This window comes from Mustela nivalis (assembly GCF_964662115.1).
Source record: "Mustela nivalis genome assembly, chromosome: 12".
Taxonomy (NCBI): Eukaryota; Metazoa; Chordata; class Mammalia; order Carnivora; family Mustelidae; genus Mustela; species Mustela nivalis.
The window spans coordinates 36,544,464-36,563,430 of NC_139031.1; the positions used below are offsets into that span (position 1 = coordinate 36,544,464).

General features: G+C 40.6%; 1 protein-coding gene across 4 annotated transcripts in view; it reads left to right on the forward strand.

Annotated features, from left to right (window-relative positions):
- The first annotated feature begins 1,606 nt into the window (after nt 1–1,606).
- Nucleotides 1,607–18,967, forward strand: part of IMMP2L (inner mitochondrial membrane peptidase subunit 2) — an 861,434-nt gene continuing 844,073 nt past the window's right edge. Inside the window, exons 1-3 of one of the 4 annotated variants that reach the window (XM_082693091.1) lie at nt 1,607–1,695; nt 2,229–2,301; nt 14,169–14,318. The gene's annotated coding sequence lies outside the window, so the exon portion shown is untranslated. Of the gene's footprint in view, nt 1,705–2,228; nt 2,302–14,168; nt 14,319–18,967 lie in introns of all 4 variants that reach the window. The other 3 variants (XM_082693092.1, XM_082693089.1, XM_082693090.1) reach the window with 3 other exon arrangements.

Sequence of the window (18,967 nt, forward strand, 5' to 3'; positions counted from 1 at the left end):
ATCTGTTTAATTTGGGGTCATCCACATTGATTATTATTAGTACTGTTAACCTAAAAAATAAAACAGCCACTTTATCAACAAAATGGGTTTATTTAGGAATAGTAGAGAATAGTGGTTTTGGACATGCAAGCTATGGCAAATCCATAGGCAAATACAAAAAACAAAGGAGAGGACTGTTATTTTATGGAGAAGGAGGAAGTCTGGAGGTGTTGTTTTCAAACATAAGCCCATTGGAGAAAAGCAAGAGCATAGAATGATGATGGTTTCTCATTGGCTGGGTTCCTCATTTCTTGTAGGAGATGCAGTGTACATCTTTCCCTGTTAAGGACGGTCATTGATGATGCTTTCCTGTTGAGGATTGCTCTATTGGGGTTCTGTAATTAATGTGGAGTGGGTGGTACAGTTGTAGCTTCCCAACTCCACTTTAGTAAGGTTTCCCTTTATTAATTTCACAAGAGAGTGCAATCGAGTTTGTAGACAGGTTGCCAATGCTATTTGATGATGGTGGTCCTCACAGCTAAGTGCACATGGAATTAAATCCTTAAGCTCTGGCAGAGAAGAACTTGCCCTACAGTAATTCTTTCAGTGATGAATGAGAAAAACTACAAAACTGGCACATACCCTCTTTGCAGGAAAGCAACTTTATTCTCAGGAGATGCCAGGGGTTCTAGCTATCAGGTTGAGTCTCTGAGTAGGTTCTTAAACCTTTAGAATTGATTTTGAACAAAAGTTCAAACAAAAGCATCTGGTACTAACATTTGTATTAAATGATTTGAAAATGTGCAGAGTAGTTTGTCATCATTCGCAACATAAAGACAGAAATAAAGAGGGATATAAAGGGGAGATAAAAGAGAGAATAAGTATTTTATATCTGTTTGGTAGGTTTAGGTTCCATTTTGTTTGTAGGTTGTTATAAACCCATAAATTTGTACCACTTGAAGACAAAAGCTTAGGTATGAAATTCCAGCTTTTCCAAAGTAAACCCCCCTGTTCTAGATTATTTGTTTTGGTTTGCCTAGAGAAAGCAAAATTGAAATAGTTTTCCTGTTTACACTTTAGTAGAAAAAACGCAGTAAAGGTGTCCAGAGGGAGAATCTGGAGAAGCTCTTTGCCCCTATAACCCTACACTCCAAGCAACTGCTGGGGTCTCCATTTCCTGACTTCTATAATAAGGGAGATGAACGCCTGGGTAGCTTAGTGGGTTAAGCCTCTGCTTTGGGCTCAGGCCCTGATCTCAGGGTCCTGGGATCTAGCCCCCATCCAGCTCTCTGCTCAGCAGGGAGCCTGCTTCCCTCCCTCTCAATGCCTGCTTGTGATCTCTGTCAAATAAATAAATAAAATATTTTTTTAAAACTTAAAAAAAAAATAAGGGAGGAACTGAAGACCAAGTTTCACAGAGTTTCGGCTACCTCTTGTCCTCTCTGTCATTAGTACAGTGCAGACCTTAGAGTAAAGGCTCAGCTATTGCTTGCTGAATGAGTGTTACCTTTGATCCGTTGGAAATCCACGACGGGTTTTGGGTCTAACCCAGGCGGGCTCCCGCGTTAGCCGGGGGGGAGGAGAGGGTGGTGCCGGTTTTCCGCCGTGGGCGGAGCTTCGCGCGGCTCCCGCGCGCCAGGGAATGGAGGCGGAGCTTTCCGCCGGCGGTGGGCGGGGCTAGCACGGGGACTTCCCCTGGGCTGAGCTGCGCAGCGGGTGCGGAGGGTGGGAGCCCGGTGGCGGTTCGGGGGCGGGGGGGTTCTGAGAGGATGGAGGGGGTGGGTGGGTGCTCAGCCGCCGGCCTCTGGCGGTCCCCGAGGCTTGGGACCCTAACGGGGGAGTCGTTTCCAGGCGGGGCGGGAATTGCTGGGAGGTTGAGGGCTGCTCGGCCCCGAGTCCTGCGGTGTCGCGAGCATGTGTGCGTGCGCGTGTTTATCTGAGGCCCCGCGCGGCCGCCGGCCCTGCCGCCTACTCCTCTGGCTAACCATGGTTGCAAACCGGCGCCTAGCCGCGGCGACACCTAGCCGGGAGGCGGCTCGCTCTTCCCCGCCAAGTGGGCACTCCCCGATCGCGCCCTCTCCTCGTCCCCCTCGTAGGGGACGACTCGGGCTCCAAGCCCTGGCCGTGAGAGGGAGCGCTGTGGGGGACGCGCTGTCCTCTGCCTTGAACTGTTGGGCTTGTGGTGGGAGTCCCTGAGGCTTGAACACCAGGGTTTTAAAGCACCTGTCTCTTGTCATTTTTACTTTTAGGGTTTTGGCCAAATTGGGCGAGGGCACAAAATAACCACTTACCCCTTCTCACCGAGGACGAACGGGAGAAAGGGTAAGTAAGGAATGATCAGGGGTGGAAGGAGCTAGGGCTGTAGGAAGAAAGACCAAGGGAGAGAAAAATCCAGATCCACAACTGCCCCTGGGGGATTTAGGGGCCAGTTTCTTCCATTTCATCAGGAACCTGAGGCCCACTTTCAAGGGTCACAGGCTCCAAACCCAAGAGTTTTTCCAGGCCTGGAATCTGTAGCTTTGGCTGGGAGTTTGGCGGCTTGGCAAAGATCCCTTTTAGCCATTTGACCTGATAGAACTGTCTTTACCCTTCCCGTCTTTGGAACGTGGGTCTTGGGGTTGTCTCTCTCCAGGCCATGTCTCACTCGAAGCTAACTTTGATTAATCCCAGAGACTGAGTATTGAAGATTCAGGGCCCTGCTCGATTATGGACAGGACCTCCACCCACGGATCTTTACATTTTATAAAAAGGGACTCCTGTAAAAATTCTTTAGAACGCCAAAGGGTAAAATTAATTAGCGAGGTGATACCTGTTGAAATCCTTTTAGGATCTTCTCACAAGCTCATAGAGGAAGATTTTTTGTTTGTTTGTTTGTTTTTGTTTTTGTTTTTTTCAGTGTCGAGGTTTTCATTACCAGGCTGGGCCTTTTACTCTTGACTTTCACTTTGATACCCCTCACATATTCTATTCACTTCTGAAAAGTAGCCAAACAGCACACTGAAGCCCTTGGAGGTTTACTGTGATTTTCAGTGTGATCTCTTTCAACAGTTCTTTTGTGCAAATTTCCCGTCAGTTCTCCAATATACCACTCCTTCTACCTTCTTACTGGTGAAATGAAACAGCTCCTCTCCGAAGTTTGGGAATACCTTCTGTATCCTATGTGTCCTGTATCAACAAACATTTTAAATTAGCTAGAATTCAGGTTAGCCACAAGCAAGAATGTTGCAAACCATTCTTGGATACTTACAGAGGAAAGCTAGAATTAACCTCCATGTCAAATTGACATTGGCTGCCTATGCTCTGAATCTGCCTTATTTGTCTGGACTCAAGTGATAGATAGCCATATAATTTATGTAAAACCAGAAAATAATTGTTTATTGATGATGGTTCATTCATTAATGCAGTTGTTATTTATTCTTTTCCCGCCAAGGTGTGGGACACTGATACATTAGTAGGATGGTAAAATGAGACTGGGTTTGGAGATGGCCATTTGGAGCAGGCCTTTCTCCAGTTTTCTGTAGGTTTTTGGAGTACTTGAGTATTTAATGTACAAGCCCTTCCCTGTACTATTGATCTTAGTTATGTGCAGGTCTGTACGTGTTGTGGGGGACAGTACTATTTTTCTGCCTTCTAGTACTTTCAGTGATAAACTTTCAAGGATTACTGACCATGGTGATTTGTGTCCTGTTTTAGAATAGTGTTACTGGACAGAGAATCAGTTGCGAACTCAGGTTTGGCTGCTGGCAGCTTGAAAATCAATACTTGAGAGTTAGGTGAGAGACAAATGGGAAAGAAAAGACTGTTTTATTCGGGAAGCTGGCAACCTGGGAGGATGGTGGACTAATGTCCCAAAGACCACCTTCCCAGTCCAGGTGAAGCTGAAGAGTTTTAAAAGGGAAGATGTGACAGACGGGGCAGGGGGCCCTACGTGCAGGAGAAGCTGGGGCACAGGTGGTAATTGGTAGGTCGACAGGATCCGGAACAGACTTGCTGGCATCAGCAGCAGCTGTTTTCAAATGTGATTAGGCATTATCTTCTGGGAAAGTTTAGTCCTTCACTCCTCAAGGCCAGTGGTTTGCAAATCTCAAGAAAGTAGGTTAGTTTGGCTGCAGACCAAGGGACTGAGGTTAGCAAGTAAGGAGTGCATAAGCTTGAGACGGGTTAACCCTTAAGAGCAATTGGAGCACCATTATAGCTTTGTAGTCATTTTGCAGTGTATTAAATATAACAGTATAAAGATCAGATGAGGATAATATTTTGGATTGTTCCATAAAGATGACATAAGATGAGAAAACATGGAGTGTTAAGGATAATGCACTTAATAAATATTAGATTGTTCACTTGTATGAGTTTCTGTACATTTAACCTTATTTTTTATTTAAGATAACTTTTTCTGGTTACAAAGGTTATATAAGATTAAAAAACGTTATTTAAAAATGAGTCTTGCAGGGATATAAAAGGTAGAAAGTGAGTCTCTTATGAACTCTCAGAGGAACCCTTTCAACGATTTGTGTTTCTTTCTTCAACTTTGTTTCATGTTATATGTTACTATTTGGCAAAACGGTAAATGTCTGCCTTTTACCTCCATATTCTTGGCTATGTACCATCACTCCTTGTTCCATCCCCAGTCCCCATGTAGAAGTGACATGTCTTTTAGAGTCTTCTAGAAATGGGTTCTATGGGACGCCTGGGTGGCTCAGTTGGTTAAGCAGCTGCCTTCGGCTCAGGTCATGATTCCAGTGTCCTGGGATGGAGTCCCACATCGGGCTCCTTGCTCCACGGGGAGTCTGCTTCTCCCTCTGACTCTGCCTTCCACTCTGTCTGCCTGTGCTTGCTCTCGCTCTCCCTCTGAAAAATAAATAAATAAAATCTTAAAAAAAAAAAAAAAAAAAAAAAGAAATGGGTTCTAGTCCTGGCTCTTATCTCATTCGCTCTGCGACTTTGTGCCAGTTAAAACTCTACTCCCTAACTTCTCACCTGTCAAAACAGAACAATGAGTATATTAAAAAGTAAGCAAAAAGACAGCATCTGGCTTACAGATACTAACTTAATTTCCCTCCCTTTTTATTTGGTCACCTATCACATTCTTAATTATCCTCTTTGCAACTGAAGCAAGGGATCTCATACTCAACATTCCTGCAGGTGGGTGTTTGCATTTTCACAGGGATCACCTGTTAAATCTGATCCTCAAATTTCTGGGCTAACACTGGCACCTGAAGTGGTTTGAATCCCCTCTCCCCATTCCCGCCTTGTAATCATTCCACAGCCATGTCTAACGAGTGTCAGCTTGAAAAATGAAGGGAAGGAGTTTCTATAAATGTGTTTAAAAAGCTCTGACACTGTTCCCAACGTGGGAAAGACATAGTACCGCATTTAGCTGAGTGCTTAAATTTAGGATTTCTATTTCAGAAATGTCTTTGGTTTATAAGAATTACAATAAAAATGCTGATGCTTCATGTCCAAACTGTCATGATTTTGCCAACTTGTGGGTTTAATATACAGCTAAGCTGTGTGTTTAGTGTGTCTAATACAGCTCTGGAAGCCAAGAAAGACAAGTCCACAGACATCAGATTTTTACACCAGACATCTGGTTTCACTTTGCTGAGGAGTACATTTTGTCAGTAGATTATAGGCATATCAGCTGTACTGGTGTACTTTGTGGCATTCTATCATAAGGTCTGGGTCTGTAGGGTTTAGTGTGATGTTTTATTCAAACGACAGCACACTATGAACGAGCACCTGGTCAGATAAGCATGCTTCCCACAGGTGTCTTCTAGTGTCATTTTTCTTACAAGTTAACAAGGTAAAATCGTTTCTATCCTTGCGTTTTTTTTTTTTTTTTTTTGTTTCTTTTTTTTTGTGGAAGAAAAATATTCTTAAAAGCCTTGCTAAAGATTAGCCCATTGTATTCTAGAAATTAACTTTCAAGTCCATTTTTGTTTGTAATGTGGAACAGTGTACTTACAGGAATAAAATAACAAATGGCATTTAGGTTCCCAGATCAGGACCCCAAAGCTATTATATGTTATGTTATGTTATTTGTTTTTTTTAAAAAAAGCTACTCTGAGATTAAGACCTGAGCTGAGATCAAGAGTTGGACACTTAAACCACTGAGCCACCTGGGTCCTCCACCAAAGCTATTTTAACTCATTGTATGCCCATTATTAGTGGTATACTATAGACTTTAGCCAAAAGTTATAATAGTGTTTTGGAGAGTGATATATTCTGAGGTGCCACCTAAAATAGCTAGACCACATCTCTCTTCATTTTGAGGTAGTCGGGAGTATAGAAATACTGTTATCTCTGGGTGTTCAGGTAGGCTCTGTGATTACTTACCTGTGATCTTGGATACAAATTCTTCATCTGTGAAATGGGATAATTACTCATGGTTACTCTGAGGTTTAGTGAGTGTTTGTTAAGTAGCACAATATGTAGTACAGAATTGGCCCTCAGTAAATAGTAGTTTCATTTCTTTTCTCTAGGTCCTGGCCACAAGAACAAAGATGGCCAACCTCCTAACCCCTGCCTTATATCTCAGACTAATCCACTGGTAGGACCTGTGGCTCCAGCAGAGGGATCTGGAATTTGGGAATCTGGGATTTAGTAGTGGGGGCTGGGAAAAGGCTATGGAGAATAATGACAAAGGGGAGGAGTGGTGAACTGACAGAGAAAGTTGCCAATCTTTTTTTTTTTTAAGATTTTATTTATTTATTTGACAGAGAGAGATCACAAGTAGGTAGAGAGTCAGGCGGGGGTGGTGGGAGGGAAAGCAGGCTCCCTGCTGAGCAGAGAGCTTGACATACTCAATCCCAGAACCCGAAGATCATGACCTGAGCCAAAGGCAGAGGCTTAACCCACTGGGGCTTAACCCAGGGGCCCCAGAAGTTGCCAGTCTTCTGATCAGTCCATGGATTTAGCCGGATGAATTTTTTATTTGATGAGTAGAAAGAACCACCTTCATCTCTGGCTTTTCAGTTGATCTTTTGTTAGCAGCTCTATTGGTCTAGCTCTCCTGTCTACCTCCTTATTGCCTGCTTAGCCTATTGATAAGTTCTTTTTTTGTTTTGTTGGGTTTTGTTGTTGTTGTTGTTGTTGTTTGTTTCCTTGATAATACCTGAATAATCATTTATTTCTATTTTTTTAATAGGTGTGACTTATTAATAGATGTCCGTACTTCCCTAGGATCTGGACTTCTTCTATACTTAAAGTTCAGTTGATCTTCTTATCCTTTCATTGGTCTATAGTTCATTAATTCCTTGTTTTTCTTTTAAACTATTTGCTGTGTACATTGAACTTGTGCTGAGGATATAAAGATGAAGTCACTGTCCTTGATCAAGGATCTTATAGTCTAGTAGGACAATAGACATCTTGACCAATAGTCCAAATATTATGTGCTATTTCCCCTAATGGAGATATAAGTGCAAAGCAAGGCTAGCAGGAGCTCTTGACCCCTGATGGGAATGCCAGAGGAGGATTTTAGCAGTGGTTGTGTTTGAGCTGAATCTTGAAAGCTGAGTAGAAGTGAGCAGGGTGACAAGCAGCAAAAAGCATTTCCACACAGGCCTAATGGCATGAATAGTTGTATGGTATTATGAGGGCCTGGTGTGTTCAGGGAGCTATATGTAGGTCAGTTATATTGGAGTATGAAGGGCAAAATCAGCAGTGAAAGGAGATGAAACCAGATAGCTAAGTAAGGGCATACTTCCTATGCCACGTGCAACATTTTGAGTGACGTGAAAGGTCACCATGAAAGCGGTGTGCTGTATATTCAGGGGCAGTGAGGTGCCGGGTGGGGAGGAAGACTGCAGGCCTGAGCTGACGGTGCATTAGTGTGGATAATGGAAACCTGAGAGCTGAGACATGGCTGGATATAGTGAGGATACTTGGAAATTAGAAATTTTTGGAAAAATATTTAGGAAGAGGGAAAATTGGTTGGTCTTTGTGACTGTTTGAATGTAACAGGAATGGGAGCCTGAGGATGCTGCAGTATGGATAGTGGGAGGGAAAAGTGAAGAGGAAGCGGGTGTGAGGGTCAGCTCATGAGTTCAGGTTGGGACATGTAATTAAATTGCTTGCAGGACAATTTAAACTTGGCGAGTTGGGGCTGTCTAGGAGGTGGCTGGATATGAGGTCTTGGAGCATCAGGAAGAATGTGGAGGCTGGAGAAGCAGATTTCTGAGTGCTTACTCTATGGAGAGTCGTTAAAGGTGTAGGTAAGGACAAAAGGCTTAGAGGAACTGCATAAAAAGAGAAGAGAAAAGGACTCAAAGTAAACCTTGGAGAATATTGAAATTTTAAGGACAAACCAAGACAAAGACAGAGATATGGTTGCTGAAGGGGAGTGGCCAGAGGGGCTGGCAGGAAAGAGAAAGCATAGCTTTTCATGCTGACTTGTAGAGTTTCAAGAAGTAGAACCCAGTTAAGCTTGAATCATCAAGTACGTGAAGATTATAAAGTGCCTGTTGGAAGTCAGTGGTTCCCTTGGACTGGTGGGGGCAGAGACTACACTGCATGGGGAGAGGAATGAGTCAGAGGGAAGGAAGAGAGGAGAGCCTAGGTGTGCCTGGGCCCCTCCTCAGAGATTCTGTCCTCATCGGTCTTCTGTCCAGAATTTTCAGAGCTCACCAAGGGATTCTAACATGTGTCTGAAGACGAGAACCACTGTAGCCCAGTGGTTATTAAAAATGGAAAAATTTCAAAGGACTGTGTACTAGGAGGGTAAGGGGAAATTTATCAGCCAAACATTAAAAATGATCTGATTTAGCAATACTCATTAATAATATCTGCTGTCTTCAGGGCTATCTATGTAAGATGGAACCTTACATAAGATGGGAAGGATGAATGTGATAGGGATTCTGCCCTGAAGGACTCCTCAGGTCAGTGAGAGTAATGGATGTATCAGTAAGTGACTTATGCAATATATGCTGTTACAGAGGTTCAAAGTAAGATGGATGCAAAAAAAAAAAAAAAAAAAGGCCTTTCTTCTAAATGATCCTGAAGACTTCACAGAGGAGGCACACAAGCTAGAACTTGCAGTGGAATTACGGCATGGGATGCTGAGGTTCAAGGAGTGGGATTGAGGGAATAAAATATTTTGGTGGCCCCATGAGAATGGCAGAATGGGTTTGAGTTTTTCATCTCTTCTTCCTCCTGTTCTACTTGGTTTATTGCAAGTTATCTGTGTCTTTTAGGGACCTTTGGGAGATAAAGATGTTTTAGCTTACATGGGGAGATATCTGCAATTTCTCCTTTTGTAGTCTAAGCTTTCTGTGAATTTACCACTACTGGTTTATTATATGCTCGATGGCCAAAATAGACCAGAGTAATTAAATCAGTCTCTGGGGATGACGTTCAGGTAGTGATATTTTTCAAAGTGTCCCCAGGTGTTCTAATGGCAGCATGGGTAGAGAACCACTGGGCTAAAATACAATTCAGAAGAAAAGATTGGGACTTGGAGCTAAAAAGTTATAGGCTGGGTTTCTTTAAAAAAATATAGTTGGATTTTTATGATTCTTTTTAACAGCATGTGTCCTTAGTTAAGTTACTTAGACAGCTCTAAGCCCCATCATCCTTGAGAAAATGGGAATGGTAGTAAACCTGTCCCACCTTGTAGAAATGTGTGGGTCTAAAGAGGTGATTATATCAGGGGACATTGCATGCAGATGTGGTCGTGACAATGATATATTCTGTTGACTTTTTCCAGGAGTAGACAGGCTAAGAGCTGGTCACCTTGCCCTGTAAGGTAGTAACAATTTCATGAATTAGAACTTAAGATTTCACCATCATGAACATTTTGCTGTTCTATTTTACTACATTTGTGTAATGCTAAAATGTTGAAGACCTAAAGCAAAAATTCAGATCCTTAAAAAATCAGCTATTGAGCATTTCTTGTCTGACATATTGTTTAAAATGATACAGATGTTTATTGTGATTAAGATTGTCAAGTATATAAATATTTTCAATGTCAGTAATATGATTGTTGAGTATTAAATGCTCTACATAGGTTTTTGTTCTTAAAGTCTGTACTTTAAAAAACAAACAAACAAACAAACAAACAAAAAACAGAAATCAGGGTGCCTGGGTGGCTCAGTGGGTTGGGCCTCTGCTTTCAGCTCAGGTCATGATCCCAGGGTCCTGGGATTGAGCCCTCAGTGGGCTCTCTTCTCAGTGGGGAGCCTGCTTCCTCCTCCCCTTCTGCCTGCCTCTTTGCCTACTTGTGGTCTCTCTCTCTGTATCAAATAAATAAAATCTTAAAAAAACAAAAACAAAAAACAGAAATCTTCCAGAAAACAGTAAAAAGCCCACAGAGTACCATGGAATACCATAAATTCAATGATATTGCAGGTCTCATCATGTCTGTCAAGTATATAGGAACTTATGCTGTGCCTCTCTCTCTCTCTCTCTTTTTTTTTTTTTTTTAACTGTGGGATACCTGGTATTGGTGCTGGTGGTATAATCACACTGAAGTGATCATTATTATGGTATTATAATTATTTTACTTGAGAGGTAAGTTTAATGGCAAGAAAACTGAACCTAAAGCTTAGAGATTAGATTCCAGACCTGGTTTCCCTGCCCACTCCTAAATGGTAGTAGATAAGTTAGTTTCTCGGAGACTCACATGCATCAGTTCTCTGTTGCTTTGTAACATAATCAAAATCTCAGTGGCTGAAAGCAACAATAATCATTTTTTAAAGATTTATTTATTTATTTATTTATTTGGCACACACACAGAGAGAGAGAGAGAGAGAGAGAAAGTGAGAGAGGGAACACAAGCAGGTGGAGTGGGAGAGGGAGAAGCAGGTAATCGAATGTGGTACTAGATCCCAGGACCCCAGGGTTATGACCTGAGCCGAAGGCAGATGCTTAATGACTGAGTCACCCAGGCACCCCAACAGTAATCATTTATTATATCATGTTTGTGGTGGGTCAGTAGTTTGGGTGGTTCTGGCTCAGGATCTCATGTGGTTGCTGTCAGATGCCAGCAGGAGGTGCAATTATTGAAGGACACGCCTGGGACTACAAGGTGCCTTTCCAAAGTGCCTATCACATGGCCAGCAAGTTGGTGTTGGCAATTTGGTTCCTCTCCATAAGGAGCTTTCCATGGGGCTGCCCCTCCCTGGTAGGTTATGGGAGCTGGCTTCCCCAGAGTGACATACAGGAGACCAAGGTGGAAACTGTAGTGCCTTTTATGACCCATCCTTGGAAGTCCCCTAGCACCATTTTTGATGTCTTAGTGGTCTCATGGGCCCTGATTGAGAGTGAGACACAGGATAGGAAGCACGTATCGTCGGGGACCATCTTGAGAGGTTGGCTGCCTGACAGGTTGACAGCCTCTACCCAGCATAGCATAACTTTGGGTTTCAGTGAGGAATTTATGGAAAATCATTTGCAAAACATTAAAGTAGCAGATAAATTTTTCAAGTTTTTATTGTCTTCTAGTATAGAAGTGGTACATCTATTTCGTGGGAGAAAATTATGAGCATGAACAGTAACCATAGCAAGACCCTGTTGGTCAACTGGTGACCATAGGTTTTATCCAAGGTAGTCTGTCTCCTTGATGAAATCTTGGAATGTCTGTTTTTATGTCTCTTTCTTGGTATTTGCTCTACTTTGCCTTGGTACGAGGTATGGACGTGTCTCACCCTGTGTTGGACTGGAAACTTTTAGAGTGGGAACTACATCTTACTCTTCATTGTCTTATGGCATTTTAAACTTAATGCTTGGTACTTCATTGGTGTTTAATTTCTATTAACTGAACTGAATTGGATCACTAGCACAACTCCTGTCTTTATGCCTCCCCTGAAATTTCAGATGCAGAGGGTCATTATTTGCTCAGATGGTATTGATGGGAGTGGTAGCTCCTTCTGGAACCATCTCTAAGCCGTCCAATGGAGCCCTGATTTGCCCTGATAGCCTTTAGCCTCACCTAAATGGCTCACATATTTGGATGTGTCAGGGGCTTAGCCTGTTCTCATTGATGACCAAAGCAAGCAAGCACACACACTGCACAATCATTCCTATATGACTGTTGCAGAATCTCATTGTACCCACACCTCGTTTGGTAACTCATACCAAATTTTCGACTTCTTAGCTGAAGAATGCCCAGAAGATAAAAGTTTATATCTTTCTTCCATGTAATAAATCATAAAAATTTAATCTTCACCATTTTATCCAAAAGTTTATTTTGAGAGCTAGGTCTTTGTATGGCACTTTGACACACACCCTTTCATACATCTTTTTTTTTTGAAAAATGTTTGTAGCATTTATGGTCAGCTTTTGAAAAATCATCCTGCTTGTAGCTGGAGGACACATTGTAAACACATTTTCAAGTTCTAGTTCTTTTTTTTTCTACTTTTAGAATTGTGTTCAGCAAAGCCTTTTTTTTTTTTTTAAAGAAGGGAAATGTTTGTAACATTGTTGTATTTGTTACAGTAATGTTACATTTGTAACATTGCATTTTAGAATAATCTATTTCATACGGTTTTTACATTATGTAGACCAATAAATTCAGAGTATCTCAGGATTGTTTTCTCCTTTCTGTTCTCTCATGTGGACTTTCCTGCTGATTACCCTCTTTAGGAACTCTTTGCTTCCTTCTTCATTACCTGCCTTCTCTGTCAGTTGTCTGTACCAAATTTTCTCCCTGTCTTTGGACTTAGTCTACAATGTCACGTTCAAGTATGAGCGGGCTGCAAGGGGCAGAGCAGGCATTGTGATTAGCACTGAGTATAAAAAGAAGAGTTCAGCTGACTGTTAGGGTTGATGGTCAAAGGTTCTTTGCTAAGTAGGTAATAGTGGACCTATAAAGTAACATGTGTTAGGAAAAGATTAGAGATGCCACAGTTAATTTGTCGTAATTTTTGAAAATAGATTTTTTTTAGCCCAGTTATTTTTTTTTAAGATTTTATTTATTTATTTGACAGAGATCACAAGTAGGCAGAGAGGCAGGCAGAGAGAGAGGGGGAAGCAGGCTCCCTGCTGAGCAGAGAGCCTGATGTGGGGCTCGATCCCAGGACCCTGAGATCATGACCTGAGCTGAAGGCAGAGGCTTAACCCACTGAGCCACCCAGGTGCCCCTAGCCCAGTTATTTTTATAGTAAATTTTTTTAAGCCCAGTTTTAGGTTTACAGCAAAAAAATACAGATTTTTCCTATGTACCCCACATGCATACATGCATAGCTTCTCCCATTATCAACAGTACCTGCCAGAATGATACATTTATTATGACCAAGGAGCCTACATTGACACAGCATTTACATGAGGGTTCACTCTATGTACATTTGAATAAACATGTAATAACATGTGTGCATCGTTATAGTATCATACAGTAGTTTGACTGCCCCAAAGTCTACCATATTCTGCCTATTCATCCATCTCTTCTCACTACCCCCTGACAACCATAGATCTTTTTACTATCTCCATAATTTTGCCTTTTCCAGAATGTCATGTAGTTAGAATCATACAGTATGGAGCCTTATTTCCTTAAATTTTAGTTTTCCTGGTTTAGCAGATTATTTAAAGCATTTTGGTGTTTTTCCAAGAGTTTATTTTTTAATGAATTTTATTAGTGTCAGATTCAAATACTGAGTTAATTTTTTTTAAAGATTTTATTAATTTGTCAGAGATCACAAGTAGGCAGAGAGACAGGCAGAGAGAGAGGAAGGGAAGCAGGCTCCCTGCTGAGCAGAGAGCCCGATACAGGGCTTGATCCCAGGACCCTGGGATCATGACCCGAGCCGAAGGCAGAGGCTTTAACCCACTGAGCCACCCAGGTGCCCCAAGTATTGAGTAATTATTATTTAGTTTTGTTTAATAATAACTATTTTGTATCATTATATAAGGATAGTTTGAGGCATTTCATAAACTAGCTTTCTTATGAGTCTATTTCTCATGTGTAAGAGAAGTTCTATAGTCTGCACACACAAGTTATGACAGTAATAGTTTGAGATTGATAGTTTGAGACGTGTATATGAACGCATGATGTTAATATTCTAAACATTTCATTAAAACCTTTCTTTTAAAACTTAAACAATAGATATTAATTATAAATTTCTAGACTTTAAAGAGGTCCTGTATGGTGAAAAGAATGTGGTTTTATTTGAGTGCTAGCTCTATCAGCAATATGAACGTGAATTTTTTTTTGTCTCCGAATTTCATTTTTTAAAAAGATTTTATTATTAATTTGACAGAGAGAGAGAAAGCACAAGCAGGGGGAGCGGCAGAGGGAGAGGGAGAAGCAGACTCCCTGCTGAGCAGGTATCCCTTTGCTGGGCTCAGTCCCAGGCTCTGGGATCATGACCTGAGCCGAAGGTGAACACTTAATTGACTGAGCCATCCAGGTACCCCTGAATGTCTTTTTTTTTTTTTTTTTTTTTTTTGAGAAGTGGAGATAACTTGTACTTTATAGGTTATTTTTGAGCACTATATGAGCTACTGGTTAAAATCCTATGTAAATATTTTTTTTAGAGAGCATGAAAGAAGGAAAGAGTGAGGTAAGGGGCAAAGGAAGAAGGAGAGAGAGAGAGAGAGGGAGAGAATCATAAACAGACTCCGTGCTGGATGTGGGGCTCAATCTCATAACCCTAAGATCATGACCTGAGCTGAAATCAAGAGTCAGATGCTTAACCGATTGAGCCACCCAAGCAACCCAAAATCCTATGTAAATTTTAACTTGTTCTAAAGAAATGTAAGGAATTAATCATTTAATGAATTGTACTTAGTTATTATATCTTAATTCTTCTTCTTTTTTTTTTTTTTTCATTTTGCGGACAAGTACTAAAGGGGAAGAATGATTTGGGTTTAAGAAGGTGATACTGCTGAAAAGATGGTTATTTGAGTGTGTCTGAGAAAAAATGCATTTTTTTTCTCTGAATATATCTTGTTGATTAAACCTTCTTTTTTCTTATTAAAAACATCTATACTTTGGGATATTCAGCATGTGTGCTTGGCTTCTAATCATACTAATTACGTAGTTGTCAGTTTGAGATGTTAGTCCTCTCTCCAAAAGAACGAATTATATTGCCACCTTCTGTATGGAGTCAGAGACACATTATTTACTCTTCGTGATGAGAAAAGGCTAGATTCTAAAGTTCTTGTGACCGGTCTCTATGTGACTGAAGCAATGAGGGCAAGGCAGAGTTAGGTAGAAAGATTTTGGGGAAAGAGAATACAGATGGTCTTCTGGGGTTGAAATCTTGAGGCAAATGATATATTAAATACAATCCTAGTTTCAAGGTGTCCTTCTAGTTTAGAATACTTACAGGAGTGGTCAGTGACATACTCATGCATTATGGCTAGAGAAAACTCTACACTTCCGAGTTTGAGAATGTCAATGTTGTTTAGTTCAAGATAAAGCTCTTATTCTTATTTATTTTTTCAAAAAAGATTTATTTATTTAATTATTTGAGAGAGGGAGACTGGGAGAGAGAGTGCCCATGAGGAGGGAGAGGTCAGAGGAGAAGCAGACTCCCCACTGAGCAGGGAAGCCCCATGTGGGACTTGATCCTGGAACTCCAGGATCATGACCTGAGCTGAAGGCAGTTGTCCAGCCAACTGAGCCACCCAGGTGCCCCTCAAGATAAAACTCTTTATAGTCATGTCCTTTATTATTAACATTTTTATTATATAGCAACCTTATTTTTTTATATCTCTACTGATTTAGAGTTCTTTTTTATCTTCAAAATATATTATACGGCCAAACACATGACAAAGTGCTATTTCCACCACATCTGCTGTCAGAACACACACGTTTATTGGTTAAATTCACTGTCTTTTCTGGGCATGATTTGTCGTGCTTGCTCCAAATTGCTTGTAATTGCTCCAAAGCAATTACAATAGTAACATCACTGATCACAGATCACCATAATAAATATAATAATAGTGAAAAAGTTTGTGAGAATATTGTGAGAATTACCAAAATGGGATACAGAGATGTAAAGTGAGCAAATGCTGTTGAAGAAATGACACTGATATGCCTGATGCAAGGCTGCTACAAACCTTCAATCTGTTAAAAAAGAAAAAAAAAGCAGTATCTTTGAAGAATGATAAAGAGTAGCACAGTAAATCCAGGTATGCCAATATAGCTTAAAGTTATAGAGGCCACTGTCTGTTCTAGGTTGACTTTTCCTTGCTCTGATCTCCCATAGCACAAAATTCATTTGCTTTTATATAATATAAGAGACTCACACTAAATAGTTCTTGCATCAGTCTGTGGTTTTGTGTTTGTGGAAAGAGCAGAGAGATCATCTGGAACTAACCTTTGAAGGAAGAAAGAACATTCAACATAAAAGATATGGCTTGAACAAAGACATAGAGGAAGGACCTTCTTCCTAAATTTAGAGCCAATGAGAAACTATTTGACTACAGTAAAAGTCCATGGGACATGTAGATTGAGGTTGGATTGTGAATGACACAAATATTCAACTTAGTAGTCTGTCAGACTGGCAAAGAAACAAAAAAATTGAGAACATGATGTGCTATTGAGGGTATAGAGAAATAGGCAGGGTCATCATTGCTAATGGGATTTTTGCAGGTTTCATTGAGACCAATTTGGAAATAGTTATCAAAACTTAAAATACACATATCATTTGATTTCTTATTAGAATTTATTCTACAGGTCTTGTACTTGGATGAAATAATATATATTTAGAGATAGTCTTTGCAGGAATAAAAAACAACTGAAGTTCCCATTCTTGGGGGATTGGACAAACAAATTATGGGACATTTAGTAGATATGTAGTAGTTGTTAATAAGGCAGTTTATGCTGAAATGGAATAATTGGTAAGTAAAAAAAAAGGTGCAGAACAGTGAATAATGGTGGTTAATATTTTGGAGGAAAATAAATTAGATACATATTTTCTTGTATATGCACAGAATTTCTCTGGAGGGAATTATTAGAAAGAGGAAAATGCCTCCAGTGGGTGGCAGGAGAACAGGGATGGGAGAGTGTCTTATTTTCTATTGTATACCCCTTTTTGGATATTTTGAATTTTACATTATACAAAAATTTTTTTTAAAAAGAAGACACACATTCAACTCAACATGTATTTCTGTATTACATATAATCTACTCTGGAAAATTAGGGAATAGAAAGGTAAATTAAAAAAAAAACCTTAGTGGTTCATTTGATAGGAGGTTATTTGATAAGGGATTAATATTCGGAGTACATAAAAACTCCTAGAACTCAACAACAACAACAGAATAACCTAATTAAAAAATGAACAAAAGGGCACCTGGGTGGCTCAGTGGGTTAAGCCTCTGCCTTCGGCTCAGGTCATGATCCCAGGGTCCTGGGATCCAGCCCCACATTGGGCTCTCTGCTCTGCAGGGAGCCTGCTTCCTCCTCTCTCTCTGCCTGCCTCTCTGCCTACTTGTGATTTCTGTCAGATAAATAAAGAAAAAATCTTAAAAAAAAAATGAACAAAAGATTTAAGTAGATATTTCTCCAAAGAAGATACATAAATGGCTGATAAAAACATGATAATGTGCCCAGTGTCACTAATCATTAGGAAGATGCAAATGAAAACCACAATGAGACACTATGAATGCCCACTCATTAGGCTAGCTGCTATTAAAAAGTATTGGTGAGGATGTGGAGAAATTGTAACTCTTGTGCACTCTTCATAAGAATGTAAAATGGTATAGACACTATGGAAAACAGTATGGCAATTCCTTAAAAAATTGAAAATAGACCTCTCATATGATCTAGCAGTTCCACTTTTGCAAATATATCAAAAGGATTGAAAGTGGGGGTCCCTGGGTAGCATAGTCGGTTAAGTGACCACCACTTGGTTTTGGTCAGGTCATGATCCCAGGGTCCTGGGATTGAGCCCCGGATCAGGCTCCGTGCACAGACTCTGCTTGAGATTCTGTCCCTCTCCCTCTGTCTCTCCTGCTCATGCTTTCTGTCTCTCAAACAAATAAATCTTAAAAAAAAAAAAAAAATTGAAAGCAGAGTCTCAAAGACCGTGTTCGTAGCAGCATTAATTACAATAGCCAAAAGTTGGAAGCAACCCAGGTGTCCACGGTTAGTTGAATGGAGAAAGAAACTGTGGTATATACATATAATGGAATATTATTCAGCCTTAAAAAGGAAGGAGATTCTGAAATGCTACAAAATGGTTGATCCTTGATGACATTAACTAAGTGAAATAAGCCATTCACAAGAAAACAAATACTGTATGATTCCATTTATATGGGGTACATAGAATAATCAGATTCGTAGAAAGTAGAATGATGGTTTTCAGGAGTTGGGGGTAGGGAGGAATAAGGAGTTTAATGGGTACAGAGTTTCGGTTTTATAAGATGAAAAGTTCTGGAGATTGGTTGCACAATAATGTGACTGTATTTATCACTACTGAACTGTACACTTAAGAACAGTTAATACGGTAAATTTTACCACAATTTAAAAAAGATAACCTATCCCCCCCCTCCATGAGAACCGCTAGGTATAGTGGTGGGGAAGATGAATATGTAAAATAAATGGGTGTGATTCAGAATATAATCTAAGTGTCCACCGTGAGATATAAACAAAGCTTTGGGTGCGATAGGGTGGAGGGTAAGAGGTTGGAAATTGCCTGTGACTTCACAAAATAGATTTTAAACTTGTATTAGGAGACTGTGGCATTAAGTGAGTGGAGAGGTTGGAAGGGAAATCTAGGCTGAAGGAGTAGCACAAGTGAAGGTGCAGCGAGGGAAGGTGCTGGGACAGAATATCCCACCACATGCTTTTCTTTGAATGTTGACTCACATTGTTCCTACTTAAGTTTGTCTCACCCTTGTTTTTTTGGGGTGTAAACCACTTTCAGGGCTCCTTTAGTCCTTCTGCGAATTTTTTTCTACCAAAGCTGATTGTTTCCTTACATTCCTTTCCCTGTAAAAAACCATTATTTTTACGTATGTCGACTGGAAAAATCCCTCCTACCCAGCTCCTTTTCTTTCATCTTGTTCTGCTTCTCTCTTACAGAGGGCAGAGTTGCCCTCTGCGCCA